A 14,414-nucleotide genomic window follows, 5' to 3' on the forward strand; every position below is an offset into this window, starting at 1 on the left:
ATGTAGAAGGACAGAAAACACAGTCTATGAACTCTAAGATTTCATGGGAACAAGGGTAAAGCAACTGTCCTGGAATCCCTTCCAACTTGGGTTTCTTAACCCAAAGATTCTAATGAGGCATTGTCCACATTTGCTAATGAATAAGTTGTTCCCTGATTCAGACATGGCAAACTAGATGCTCTTTTACAGCAAAAGAGATTGTGTGGGCAAATACAGTAGGTACTATAAATATTTTGACATTTTTCTACCTTTTTGAAATAATTACTAAGAGGTGGGTTTTCCAAGATATGGGAGACATGGCACCTACCCTTAAGTAGTTTTCCATCTATCTGGGCAAACTGGATATACACTGAATAAAAACGATCAATACTGCAAGTTTGTATATACTCTTGTGTTCAAGTGTAAAGAGGCAAGGTTGCTCATGGTCTGGGTGGGGAATAATGGTGGAGATGGAGGCAGAGGCAGGAATGGAAAGACCCACAGGCACAGACTTCGGGTTCCTGCATATTAGATCGGGGTGTTCAGACTTTACTCTGGAATGGCACCTGACTCTGATTAGTGCACTCCTCTGCAAGAGTTTGGTGGGTTCAGTGCAAGTCCTGAATCATCAGAACACATTCAAGCTTAGCCTCAATGAATTCTTACCACTTGGACAATGGGTATCTGATTTATGGGTGTGTTTTTAGGGGGTTGGCATTAACTAGACTTACCTGATTTGCAAAACTCGATGTATTTATGTCATTTAGTCAGGATGGTATTGTCTCAGATTTCAAAGGAGCTCAAAGATAAAATTGGGAAATAATTTGTCAAAATGTGTAAGCTGTGACTACAAATTTTACATTGAATGCATGTCCACTGTGACTCCTGTACAAGGTAGGAGTGGGATACAGTAGGGTGTGGAGGGGTCAGGGGCACCAACAACAGTGCTCTTCTGATTCTCACATCCACATGGAGGACAATTTATAATTAAAGGATAGGCTTGTTACAGAAATTGTTCACACATTAAAAAAAAGTAGGAAGAATTTTTAAAGGAGTAATTCATCTTTAACTTGTTAGTAAACATTGAGCAATTTAAAACATATGTTTAAGGAGAAACAATGGATATAATTTATTCAGCCTTTCAAAATACTGTTGATAAGAGTCAACACCAAACACTACAAAGTAAGTGAGGACCCATTTTTTTATGATAGGTCAGAAATAGGTCATAAACTTAGCCTATATATAGAAGATTATTAAAAAAAGAATATCAAAAAAATAGAAAATGAATTAGTCTTTATTAATGGTTTTACAAAAGATAAAGAATTCATGGTAAACTTCACACATTCACAGGTGACCCTAAGGTCTTCTAAAAATGAAAATACCAGCCCAGGAAAAATGAGCCACAAGTGTTTTCTTTGTTTTTGTTTTTGTTTGTTTTTTGGGGATTTTTGTGTTTTGGTTTTGGTTTTTGGGATTTTTTTGAAAAAGTGGCAGAAAGTATCAGATGGCCTTTACTGTGGAATGGCTGAAAATGTGTATTTTCCCCTTATGAAAGGGAGGAACTGCAGAGACTATAAACATTTATAGGGTGAGAGGCCCCTAACTACCAATGAGATGCAACAAAGGAGACAGTGGAACTCATGAACTATTGTGCTCAATAGGCCAGAAAAATACTGGGAATTCTCAGAGTGCTGGAAACAAACCAGAAAACATTTTATTTCCAAAGTACAAAACCTGGGGTGGAAGGCAGAGTACCACAGATTAAAGCAGTAACTGTGGAGTTGGAGAAAATGCAGAGGGAGCACATGAGATGATAAATGGCTGGCAGGGAGAGTGGTATGGAGAGAGACAGGACAATTCTTATAGGGAGGGACCCAAACCCAAGGGGATGTGGGGAAAGTAGCTAAAACCTTTAAGAAAGGCCCCGTCTTGGTGTCAGCACCGAATCTCAGAACACTTCCACAAAGGGCTACTCCAAAAGCACTACAGAGCTAAGGCAAGAGTCGATATTAGGGAATATTATCTCCCACTGTGTTGTCTTACTTATGGAGTATTATTACTCCAAGATATAGCCCAAACTGAAATAAAATAAGTTTTCTAAGAATATTTGACCCTATACCTGGAGGCAGCTCTGTAATGCTTGTGTAAGTCTGTCCTCTGAGGTTGACACGAAGAAAGGGCAATGTAGTCCTTCCACACAGCATTCCTGGGTGGCCCTGGATGTGATGCGGCTGAGTCTATCTTTGTCATCTCTAATACCTGTTTGTCCTCTACCTGTAGACTGAGCTTCATGGGTGATGCACCAAGGTTGCTGTGTCACACAACTTAGTCCTGCTGAGTGCACCCCTACAATCCTGTCTAAGGCAGAAAAACTTTCTCTGGAGCAAGGGAGGATTGGAACAAGGTGGCTTTGGCACACAGCACTCTCCCCCCTTGCTGTGAGGGAGGAATGCTGAGGTCATAAGGTGATAGAAGGAGGACCAAATCAAGAGTAAACAGACCTAATCCTAGTCTAGCTCTGCCACTGACCAGCTGTGTGTCCTGGGGCAGGTCATTTCACACCTCTGGGCTTTAGCATCACCCCCTGTAGATCAGATCTGGCTTTCTGTGGTTCCATCCTGCCACTGGCTTATTTTGGGGCCACCTTCAGTGAGTACCAGGGGCAGGGCCTGTGTGAAGAGCCTAAGTCAAAGATGAGACATACAGCCAGTGCTCCAGCGCACCTCAGAAATACAAATATGACTTGAGGCTTGATTGCCTGTATTCAGGAAGTTATTGGAAATAAAATATGCACCTTCCTCTGCCTCCTTCTCCTTTTTTTCCTCCTTGTCCTCCTCCCCCACCTGCTCCTCCTCCCCTACCCCCTTTTTCCTCTTTGTTCTTCTTCTTCTGGAGGGTGAAGAGTACAGTGTAAGCAGAGACAAGAGGCCTGATCAAGGTCTGTTTGCATTTGTCCTCCAAACTGAGTCAGCATACAGTCTCCTGAAGTCACAGGGGAGGAAACTGAGGTTGTTGGGCCAAATCTTTCTTGTTTTGGTTACTCAGACTCTTAGCCCAGGCCAGTAACTGACAGCTATTCATAAAGGGAGAATTGCAGGGTCCTGGGTGTGCTGAGGGGCAGGCCAGACAGGGTGGACGCCACAACTGGTTGTTGAGCAAATCTTCATAGGAAAGCAAGAAGCTCTGTGTGTACAGGTGTAGTGCAATATAGTAACATGACAATGTGCAGGTGGCCTGGTGCTCACCCTAGTTCTACCATGGAATCACGGGGTATCAGGGATCTGGGGACAGGGCAGCAGTATTATAGAGCAAAGCAGGTGGCAGAACTCCTCTACATATGAGCAATGTGGCAATGAAAACGTCCTTATTTGTAAAGTGGAAAAAATAGCAATACTTTAGTAACAGGGCTGTGATGAAGATTAAATGAGATAATAATAAACGAAATAAGAATACACTTTATAAATCATAAAGTCCTATCCAAGTGCTACTTTCTGTTTTCAGTTAGTCCAACTGTCTTATCTCACAGAAGAGGAAACTGAGGTCCAACAAAGGAAAGTGAGCTTCCTAAGGTCATACACTAGAATGGAGCACAGTCTACATACAAATTCCTTATCAAATATATGATTTGCAAATATTTTATCCCATTCTGTGTGTTGTCTTTTCACTCTCTTGATGGTATCCTTTGGAGCACAAATGCTTGTAATTTTGAAATCCATGTATCTATTTTTAATTTGTTGCTTGCGCTTTGTCATCATAGCTAAGAAACCATTGTCTACGCCATGGTCATGAAGATTTATACCTATGTTTTCTTCTAATAGTTTTTAGGTTTAGCTCTTATATTTAGATCTTTGATCTATTTTGAGTTAATTTCTGTACGTGGTGTGAGGTAGGGGTCCCACTTCATTGTTTTATATGTGGATATTCAGTTGTCTGAGCACAATTTATTGAAAAGACTATCATTTTCCCATTGAATTTTCCCAGCACTGTTTTGGAAAGCCAGCTGACTATAAATGTAAGGATTTATTTCTGAGCTCCCAATTCTATTCCATTAATTTATTTGTCAGTCCTTATGCCAGAATCTCACTGTCTTGATTTATGTAACTGTGTAGTAAGTTATAAAATCAGATAGTTTAAAAAAACAAATAATTCCTCTGGTGCATGAGAAAAAAGCAGCAGTCTTTTGCTTCATCATTCACCCCTGAATCCTATCCCCCACTTTCAAATTTTTATCTATTTCATCTATCTATCTATCTATCTATCTATCTATCTATCTATCTATCTATCTATCTATTTTTATGTCTAAGAAGCCTACTTACTCAGCTCTTTCTTGATTTAATCTTTTGACATCATCTACTGTCTTCTTTTAATGGTAGATGGGGATTTGGTATTTTTACCAAAAAATACTCCTTCCTTGCCCTCTAACCTCACAATTTATTAAATTAATAAGAAGTGTTTGCATTTTATGATCAAATTAGCATTACTCGCTGCTGAACCAAGGATAGTATTCTGATTTCATTCCTTTTTTCTACAACGTTTTGTTTTTCCTACAGTTGATAATGCCTACTTTGCTTGCTTAGTTTTATAGATTGCTCTCATTCTTCTCAAGTCCTCTAACAGATAGATAAAGCCTCTCTGACTACTAATATCTGAGCATAGCATGTCATCACAACCCCAATCCTGGGCCTATATCTGGAGAAAACCATAATTCGAAAAGATACTAGGATATGGCCTATCTTTTTTTAATGTTTCATGAGTTTGAGCTATAGCCAGCAAAAGCATCAGGTAGACTAAACAAGAAAAAAATAAAGGACTCAAAGAAACAATTTGTTTCCTGAAGACATCCCTCCAGTTCTATGTCCTCTGGGCTTGTTCTCTAAGCCATCCGAGCTATTGCTCTTCTGGGGCTTCCCTGGGCTGCTCTCTTGAACTGGATCCCATTTTCCTGGATCCAGTTTCTTCCCTTTTCTTGGTACATTCCCATTTTTTTGGTGGAGTACATCCTCCAACAACTACCTCAGATATGTGCAAGGGAGGTAAGTAATTTGAGATATCAGATGTCTAAATATGTCATGCTCAGTTGATAGCTGTCTGGGTGCAGAATTCTGGGCTAAATATAATTTTCCTTCAGCTTTTGAATACATGCTCCTTTGTCTTCTGGTTTCAGCATTGCTCTTGGGAAGGCCAGTGCCACTTGGACTCTCGATCCTTTAAATGGGATCTGCTGTTGCTTTTGGATTTTACACTTATTTTAGGTCTGAAATTTCATGATAGTCTTTGTGGAGGTCTTTTTGTTGTTGCTGTTGTTATTGAAAGAATTGTTAAATTCATTTTATTTTATATGTATATATGTATATATATGTTTCAAATATACAGCATAATTCAACATCTGTGTACACTACAAAGTGATCACCATCACAAGACTACTTATCATCTGTCACCACACAGTTGACTTCCTTCACCATTTAACCCATCCCCAAACCCCCTTCCCCTCTGGTAACCACTAATTTGATCTCCATATCTATGAGCTTGTTTTTGTTTTGTTTGTTCATTTATTTTGTTTTTCTAGATTTCACAGTTGAGTGATATAATATGGTATTTATCTTTCTTCATCTGACTTATCTCACTTAGCACAATACCTTCAAGGCCCATCTATATTTTCACAAATGACAGAGTTTTATTCTTTTTTATGGCTGAGTGGTATTTCATTGTATATATGCAGCACATTTTCTTATCCATTCATCCATCAATGTACATTTAGGTTTGTGGCAGTCTTCTTTTAATTCATTGTGATACAAATCCAATGGACCATTTCAATCTAGAAAATCATATTCTTTTGTTCTAGTAATTTTATTGTGCTATCTCTTTGATAATTTTTTCATTGTTTGCCTATTGCTTTCTTTCTGGAAATCCTGTGAGTTGGCTCTGTGCTTCCTGGATTGATTAATTTTTTTTCTATTTCCTCTTATTCATTTTTTTAAAACTATGCTACATACTTTATTCAGATTTTGCTGGTTTTTAAATAATGTTCTTTTTCTGTTCCAGGATCCCATATTGCATTTAGTTGTCATGTCACCTTAGTCTGCTCTAAACTGTGACAGTTTCTCAGTCCTTCCTTATCTTTCATGATCTTGACACTTTTGAAGAGATTTGGTCAGATATTTTTTAGAATGTCCTTTAATTTGTGTTCTTCTGCTGTCTTCTTATGATTTGATTGAGGTTTTGCATTTTTGAGAAATATACTACAGAGATAATGTGCTCTTCCCAATGCATCACATCAGGGAATACATGATATCTCTTATTATTGGTAATTTTAACCTTGATCACTTGGGTAAAGTGGTATCTGCCAGCATTAACTGAATTTTTTTAAAAAATTGAGGTACAGTTGATTTACAGTATTATATTAGTTTCAGGTGTACAACATAGTGATTCAAAATTTTTATAGATTGCACTCCACTTATAATTATTATAGAATATTGGCTGTATTCCCTGTATTGTACACAGCTTAGCTTATTTGTTTTATACATAGTAGTTTGTACCTCTTAATCCCCTTCCCCTATATTGACCCTCCTCCCTTCCCTCTCCCCACTGGTAACCACTGGTTTGTTCTCTATATCTGTGAGTCTGTCTCTTTTTTGTTATATTCACTAATTTGTTTTATTTTTTAGAGTTCACATATAAGTGATAACATACAGTATTTGTCTTTCTCTGTCTGACTTACTTCACTTAGCATAATACCCTCCAGGTCTATCCATGTTATTGCAAATGGCAAAATTTCTTTTTTTTTTTTTTTTTTTTTGTGGCTGAGGAGTATTCCATTGTATATTTATACTACATCTTCTTTATCCATTCATCTGTTGATGGGCACTTAGGCTGCTTTCATATCTTGGCTATTGTAAATAATGCTGCTATGAACATCGAGGTGCATGTATTTTTTCAAATTAGGGTTTTCATTTCCTTTAGATATATACCTAGGAGTGGAATTGCTGGATCACATTGTAGTTCTATTTTTAGTTTTTTAAGGAACTTCCATACTGTTTTCCATAGTGGCTATACCAATTTACATTCCCACCAAGAGTGTAGGAGGGTTCCTTTTTCTCCACATCTTTGCCAACACTTGTGGTCTTTTGATGTTAGCCATTATGACAGGTGTGAGGTGATATCTCATGATTTTGATTTGCATTTCTCTGATGATTAGTGATGTTGAGCATCTTTTCATGTGCCTTTTTGCCATCTGTATTTATCCAACATTTTCATCCTAACAGTTTCCAAAAAATTCTTGCTATCTCATGTAGTATCAACTACTTTTCCCAGATCTTTCCTTCTGAATCCTTTCATAGGGTAGCTATAGGAGCTTATATGAGTTAAAATCTTTCCAGCTCATTTAAAGAAAGATAGGGGGGAAAATCACTCATAGTTTAAATTTGCTTATAAAGACATTGAAAAGAGCCAGAGTTGAGACAGGTTTGGAACAGAGTTTGGTCTGTGTGCCTGCATTTATTTTTCATATTTGCTGGAGTAGTCTGAAATTAAGTCCTTTATTTCTGTAATTGGCCTGACTCTTCCTGTTAGCAATTAGCTGAGGCAGAACCATGGCTGAACTTGTTTTTGGCATGCATAATATGCCTGGCATGCAAGGCTGTGGGTGAATGACGTGGGGGGATCACCACTCTGTGTTGACCCCTGCATCCAGAGCACTTGCCAGAAATTATGGTAGCAGCAAATCTTACACATCCAACTCTACTCTGGCTGCCCCTTGGTCCATCTTGGCCTCCAGCCACTGACACTCTGAGCCAAGGGGTTTCTTATGGAAATCACTTACATCCACCACCCCCCACCCCAGGCTTTCCTTTCACCTGGTTGAATCACAGGTTAGTCTACCTCTGCTCTATCTCCTTACGTCAGTACCAGCAGAAATTCCTTGTAGTCTCTGCATGTGGATGTCTCTTCCCATAGGTTCTGGGTCTGATACAGGCCATTTAATGGGCCCTTAGGAGGGGTCGGGTGGGGCAGAGTTAAAAATGCTCAGATCACTATCTTGAGTGGAGTTCTGATTTCCCCCACCCACCACTGCAGTTTTCTTAGTCATTTTTTCCTTTTCCTTTCCATTCTCTTTTTCTCTTTTCTTCTCCTTCTCCTACTTCTCCTCCCCCACTTCTTTTTCCTCCCCCCTCCTCCCTCCTTTTTAAAAATTATGTATGTTACATATAAAGTAAAGTGTACTGTTGGACTGCACCCTGCAGGCCTACAAGGCCCGCTCTTGCCCAGCTTTAGGGCCAAAGAAAGGGCCCGGAGTCAGCAACAGAGATGGTTTAATGGATGGGGGAGTTTACATGTCTGAAGCAAGGTCCTGGAGCAACACCCCACCGTGTGCAGGGGACGGCGGGTAGGATATGACGACAGTCTTCACCACCAGAGGGAGAGGGAGATTACCAGTTATAGGGGGGAATTGATGTCAGGTTGGCTCATCAGTTACCGGGGAAACCAGCAGAGGGGCAGGGCCCTCACCGCCCCTTTGATAAGAACAATCAGTAGCTGGGGCCTGGAACAAGTATGTAGGAAGTTCAATTATGTTAGTAGGGTATGGGTGAAGCAGGCACTGGTCGAGCAGGGGGTGTATAGAGAGCAAGAGAACAGCTGTCTTGAGTGGCCTGGCCATACATGTACTAATAAGGGCATGCTGGATAAATTTATTTATTTATTTATTTATTTATTCTGAGAGCTTTTCATTTTATTTATTTGTTTTTTAAATTGATTTTTTACTGAAGTATAAGAGTTGATTTACAATGTTGTTTTAGTTTCTGGTGTACAGCAAAGTGATTCAGTTATACATATATATACACATATTCTTTTCCATTATGGTTTATTACAGGATAATGGATATAGTCCCCTTGCTATACAGTAGGACCTTGTTGTCCATCCATTCTGTATATAATAGTTTGTATCTGCTAATTCCAAACCACAATCCATCTCTCCCCGACCTCTCCTCCCTCTTGGGAACCACAAGTCTGTTCTCTATGCCTGTGAATTTGTTTCTGTTTTGTAGATAAGTTCATTTGTGTCATATTTTAGATACCACATATAAGTAATATCATATGGTATTTGTCTTTCTCTGTCTGACTTACTTCACTTAGTATAATAACCTCTAGGTCCATCCATGCTGCTGCAAATGGCATTATTTCATTCTTATGGCTGAGTAATATTCCATTGTGTGTGTATATATATATATATATATATATATATATATATATATATATACACACACCACATCTTCTTTATCCATTCATCTGTTGATGGATATTTAGGTTGCTTCCATGTCTTGGCTATTGTAAATAGTGCTGCTATGAACATTGGGGTGCATGTATCTTTTTGAATTATAGTTTTGTCCAGATATATGCCCAGGAGTGGGATTGCAGGATCATATGTTTACTCCATTTTTAGTTTTTTGAGGAAGCTCCATACTGTTTTCCATAGAGGTTGTACCAATTTACATTCCCACCAACAGTGTAGGAGGGTTCCGTTTTTTCCACACCCTCTCCTATGCTGGATAAGTTTATGTATGTGTGTGTAACTACCACTCAGATAAAAATATAGAACACCTCCATCACCCCAGAAGGCTGTCCCTCTTCAACCCATACCCACCCCCCATCCAAACGTAAATACTATCCTGACTTCTATTCCCATCAATTGTTTTTGTCTGTTCTTGAACTTCATATATATTTCTCCATTTACTCAGATTTCTCTTTATTTTTCTCATGCTGATTTTATAATTTTCTTCAAATAAATCTCCTTTTGTTTCTTTTCTTAACTGAAGTATAATTGATTTACAATATTATATTAGTTTTAGGTGTACAACATGGTGATTCAATATTTTTATAGATTATACTCCATTTAAGGTTATTACAAAACATTAACTATATTCCCCTGTGCTGTACAATATATCCTTGTTGCTTATTTATTTTATACATAGTAGTTTGTATCTCTTAATCTTTTACCCCTATCTTGCCCCTCCCCCTTCAAGTAAATTTCTTAAAGGGAAATCTATGACATATTGGACCTTTTAAATATGGCATCTCACTTCATCTTCCTGGGTTAGGCATTACTGTCCCCATTTTACAGTGGAAAAAACCGAGGCTGAGAGGTTAAATAATCAGCTTGAGCTCACATAGTCACTTTCTCACAGAACAAGCAGCAGAGTCCAGATTTAAATTCATGTTGGTCTGCTTCCAAAGTCTGAGCTCTTTCCTCTAGAAACTAATATCTCAACAAACACCTTCTGCTCATGAACGAAACTTAATATAGGGCCCTTTTTCACATCAGTGAATTATTACTAAAGTTGGAATGGGCTGTAGAAACTTTTATGCATATTTTGAGAAATATGGTACATCACCTTTATTTGCTCCCACCCTGCTTCTCCTCCCTCCCGAGACACCTACCAAATTCTGTCTCAGTTTCCACAGTGAAACTGGCCTCAGGTTTCCAGTATTTTTGACCGACTTACACCATCAAGAGTAATGGTCAAGACTTCCCTGGTGGCTCAGTGGTTAAGAATCCGCTTGCCAATGCAGGGGACACGGGTTCGATCCCTGGTCCGGGAAGATCGCACGTGCCACGGAGCAACTAAGCCCGTACGCCACAACTACTGAGCCTGCACTCTAGAGCCCACGAGCCACAACTACCGAGCCCGCGTGCCACAGCTACTGAAGCCCTCGCTCCTAGAGCCCATGCTCTGCAGCAAGAGAAGCCACTGCAATGAGAAGCCCGCGCGCCACAAGGAATAGTAGCCTCCGCTCGCAGCAACTAGAGAAAGCCCGTGTGCAGCGACAGCGACGAAGACCCAATGCAGCCAATAAATAAATAAATTTATTAAAAAAAAAAAAAGAGTAATGGTCAATTTCCCATTCTTTCCAGAAGGGGGCAGTAGAGTCCACACTAAATTGCTTAGACCCTGAACTGCCTAAAGCCAAATTCCAAGGAGACCTGAGGCGGGTGACTCACTGAGCAGTTACTGTTTACTAATTACTGTGGACCTTATGCACACACAACGTTACATAAAGTTTACGCACAATGTTAAGTGAAGTTTAATTTCTACATTCTGTTCTCCCTTTTCCCTTTGAACTAGTCCACACCCTTATCTTCTCTTATTGAAACCTCTCACTTACCTCCTCTCAGCTCCGAAGTAAGTGAGTGAGTAGTCCGTTTTCTCGGGGCTCTGTTTTCTTCCAAAGGCAGTCCTAGAAAGTCGTTTGCCAGTTTGTGTTCATGACTTCCCTCAAAGTGACTGCTAATGGCTGACTCCAGTGCAAGAAGCGTGGCCTAATATCTGGTTAGTGTTGCGCAAATCTATAAGAGAATTAAAAAAAAAAAAAACATTTAAAAACTACAAAAAAAATAGCTGACGTTTACTGTGCCTTTACTAAGTGCCAGGCACTTTTTAAGCCCAGGCGCCCACAGAGACACTGAAGACCCCTATGCAGCTGTGCACATATGAGTGAGTTCCACAATTGTGGCACAGAGTCTGCAGGAGCTAGAGACCTCAGAGGACCAGCACAGCTGCTGAAGAGGCTAATGTCTGCAACTTAAGAGCTTACTTTGGTGCTGAACTTGCCGTATATCTGGGGTCGGTGGGTGTAGAGCCTTTCCTTGCCCTACTCAAACCTCTGCAAGGGTGACTGACCCTTTCTACCTCTGATGTCCTGTGGGCCTCATGGCTGCATCACTTACCTGGATTGTTGTCTACACTGTCTTGTGTTCATCTTTACTATTCTGAGTGTATGAATGGTATCTCCCCAAGCCAGACTGTGGGCTCCTCAAGGATCCTTCCATGCTGCACACTTTTTGACCCTCTTGTAAATTTCCATGGTACATAAGCTTAGAAAATCTTGATTGATTGGAACTTGGAGTGGGAGTCCCATTGCTAGTGTGAAATAAAAGTCATATTTTTATGACACAACATTTAAACAAAAAATCTTCTCTGCCCTTTGGCCTCCTCTCTCCCCCCCACTGTGCACTGTGTATCCGCATTATGCATCAACTAAACCTCCCCCATGGGCAGGGCCGGAATACCTGCTCAACCTCTCGTAGCACCGACAAGACAAGTCCTTAAAAATAACATTCCTTCCTGATCTTGTAAGGGGTCACGTGACCCACCATGAGGGCGTTTAGATCTGGATTACGTAAACTGTCAGTAATATGTCATTTGATATACAGCTCTCTGTCTCAAAAAACTTATATAAATTGTGTCTTGATTTCTAATGGTCAGAACAGTTCTCAGAGCTTCCTGAGACGCTTTTCCTGGGTTATAATCCTCAAACTTAGCACAAATAAAATTTTCCTTTTCTTTCTTAGATCGACTGATTCAGTTTTTGTCAACACTAGCACTTACTAGCTGGCATTTCCCCACTGTGGGTCCCAGCGTCCTCATCTGTGAAACAGGGAGGTTGGTCCTTACCAACCCTGCCATTCTGGAATTCTTTGTATTCTGCTTTGTCTTTTTTAGGGTCTGCGTAGAGAAATGCTGAGCGACTGAAAGCAGCCAGTTACTTGGTGGGTGGGGGTAGGAGGTGCGTGTCAGTGTCAATCTCAGCAGTCAAAGGGGGACATGGAGTTTTGGTTGGAGAGATCCCTGGGAGGTTTTACCACATTGGATGAAAGTTCTGAGTTTGCTTTGGCCTCAGCCTCTCTCTTCAGAAACAACAGAAGCATTACAGCTAGCATCACGTACAAGCTGCAGAGAAATGGAGAATAAGGCTCCCTAAAATGGCCATGAGAACCAGTCACCAGCAGAGCTTTCTTCGGCATAAGACTGAGTTGAAGAAAAATCTGCATTCAAACAAATAGTTCGCTAAGTAGCTTTGTTTATGAAATACAATGATGTCCTGTGAATCTAATATGGGATGTTATCTTACAGTTGATGACATTGCTTCACATAATTTTTGTTCCATTAAAAAACTTTAATTCTTCACTGTTGGTCAGACTTGAAATGGTGTTCAATGCCATGGGCAAAGGAGATTATTAAAAGATGTGAGGGTCAGAGATTATTCATTAAGAGTAATGGACACACTTTGTGGGTATTAAAACCCTCAAAACTGATTAGTTCTGGCGTGTTCATTTTCTAAAACAACTGCAAAATAGTGGGAACAGGCTGGGCTTCAAAATCAAGGCTTGGTCTGGATCCCCTAGGGACCAGGAGAGGTGATGGCTTCACCTCTCTAGATCCCATTCCCTTGAGTGTAAGACTCATGTCTTATGTGTCAGGCTGGCTTGGGGGACAGTGAGTGAGCAGGTCAGCTTGGAGGGGGGCGGGGGGAACTACAATGCAGGGAGGAGGGGACAGCAAGTCTGGAAAGGTGGTGAGAGGTCAGATGACAGAAGATGGTGGCCATCAGGTCAGGGTCTAGAATCTGTCTTTTGCAGACACCAGAAATCAAAGAAAGAATTACAAGGTCAAAAAGCATGTGGGAAAGGTGGGCCTGGCTGTGTCACACAGGATGAAGAGGCAGGAAGATGGAGTTGGACGCTAACCGTCATCCAGGCATGTTACTTCCCCTTGGAGAGCATTTGATGTTGCACTTTCAGTCCAGTATGAGGTGCTGTCTGTTTGGGTGGTTTTTATAAGCTCATCTCCATTTTTTATTTCTGTTTCCTAGTCACCTTGCCGTGGGGGGCCGCACGTACTCCTATAGCTGCCCTGTGGCCTCTGTTCCCCTGACAGCCTTGCCTGGAGTGGCCCCATGTCCGTGGCTCGGCTCTGCTGGCATCAGGTCAAGGATGGTGACATCAGGTCAGGACCCCTTAGAGCCAGGTCACGCCCACGTGATAGGGCACGGCCCACACTGAACTGGACTCTCAACACTTACAATTCTGACAATCTACCGTCTAGGGTCCAGCACCCAAGTGTGGACAAAGTGAACTCTAAAGTTTGGTTTTGGTCCCCGTGATCTGCTATCAGCTGCCCAGTGCATCCTAGCGGGGTCTGCTTGCCCTGGAGTTTCCTCATCCCACAACTCGTGTCTCTGGATCCCAGCCCCTAAGTGCTCTGCTCACCCCTTTCCAAAGGGACAGCCAAGCCTTGCTCAACAGACCATCTGGCATGTGTGGAAAAGGCTCCAAGCTTCAGGGTCTGGGTTTTCCGTCTGGATGCTGGGGTTGTGACTAACACCTGAGCCAGAGCCATGGGGCCAAATAGGGTCACGTGTGGGAAGTCACACTGAGTGCTCCAAAGTGTGCCCAAGTGGTAATGAACCTGCTCACGGACATGTCTCGGGCCCCGAGAACTTTGGAAAACTCCTCTCCTTTCCAGAACATGTTGGTGAGTTTAGCTGGGTCTTGTGGGTGCTGGATTTTAATGCAGAGGAGGGATGACCGTGGGAAGGAGAGGGAGAAGGGCCAGCACATTGGTTCTCAGCACCGGCTGGCATTAGCAGAGGAGCAGGCGT

Source organism: Balaenoptera musculus, chromosome 6 (genome assembly GCF_009873245.2).
Source record: "Balaenoptera musculus isolate JJ_BM4_2016_0621 chromosome 6, mBalMus1.pri.v3, whole genome shotgun sequence".
In the NCBI taxonomy this organism is placed as follows: Eukaryota; Metazoa; Chordata; class Mammalia; order Artiodactyla; family Balaenopteridae; genus Balaenoptera; species Balaenoptera musculus.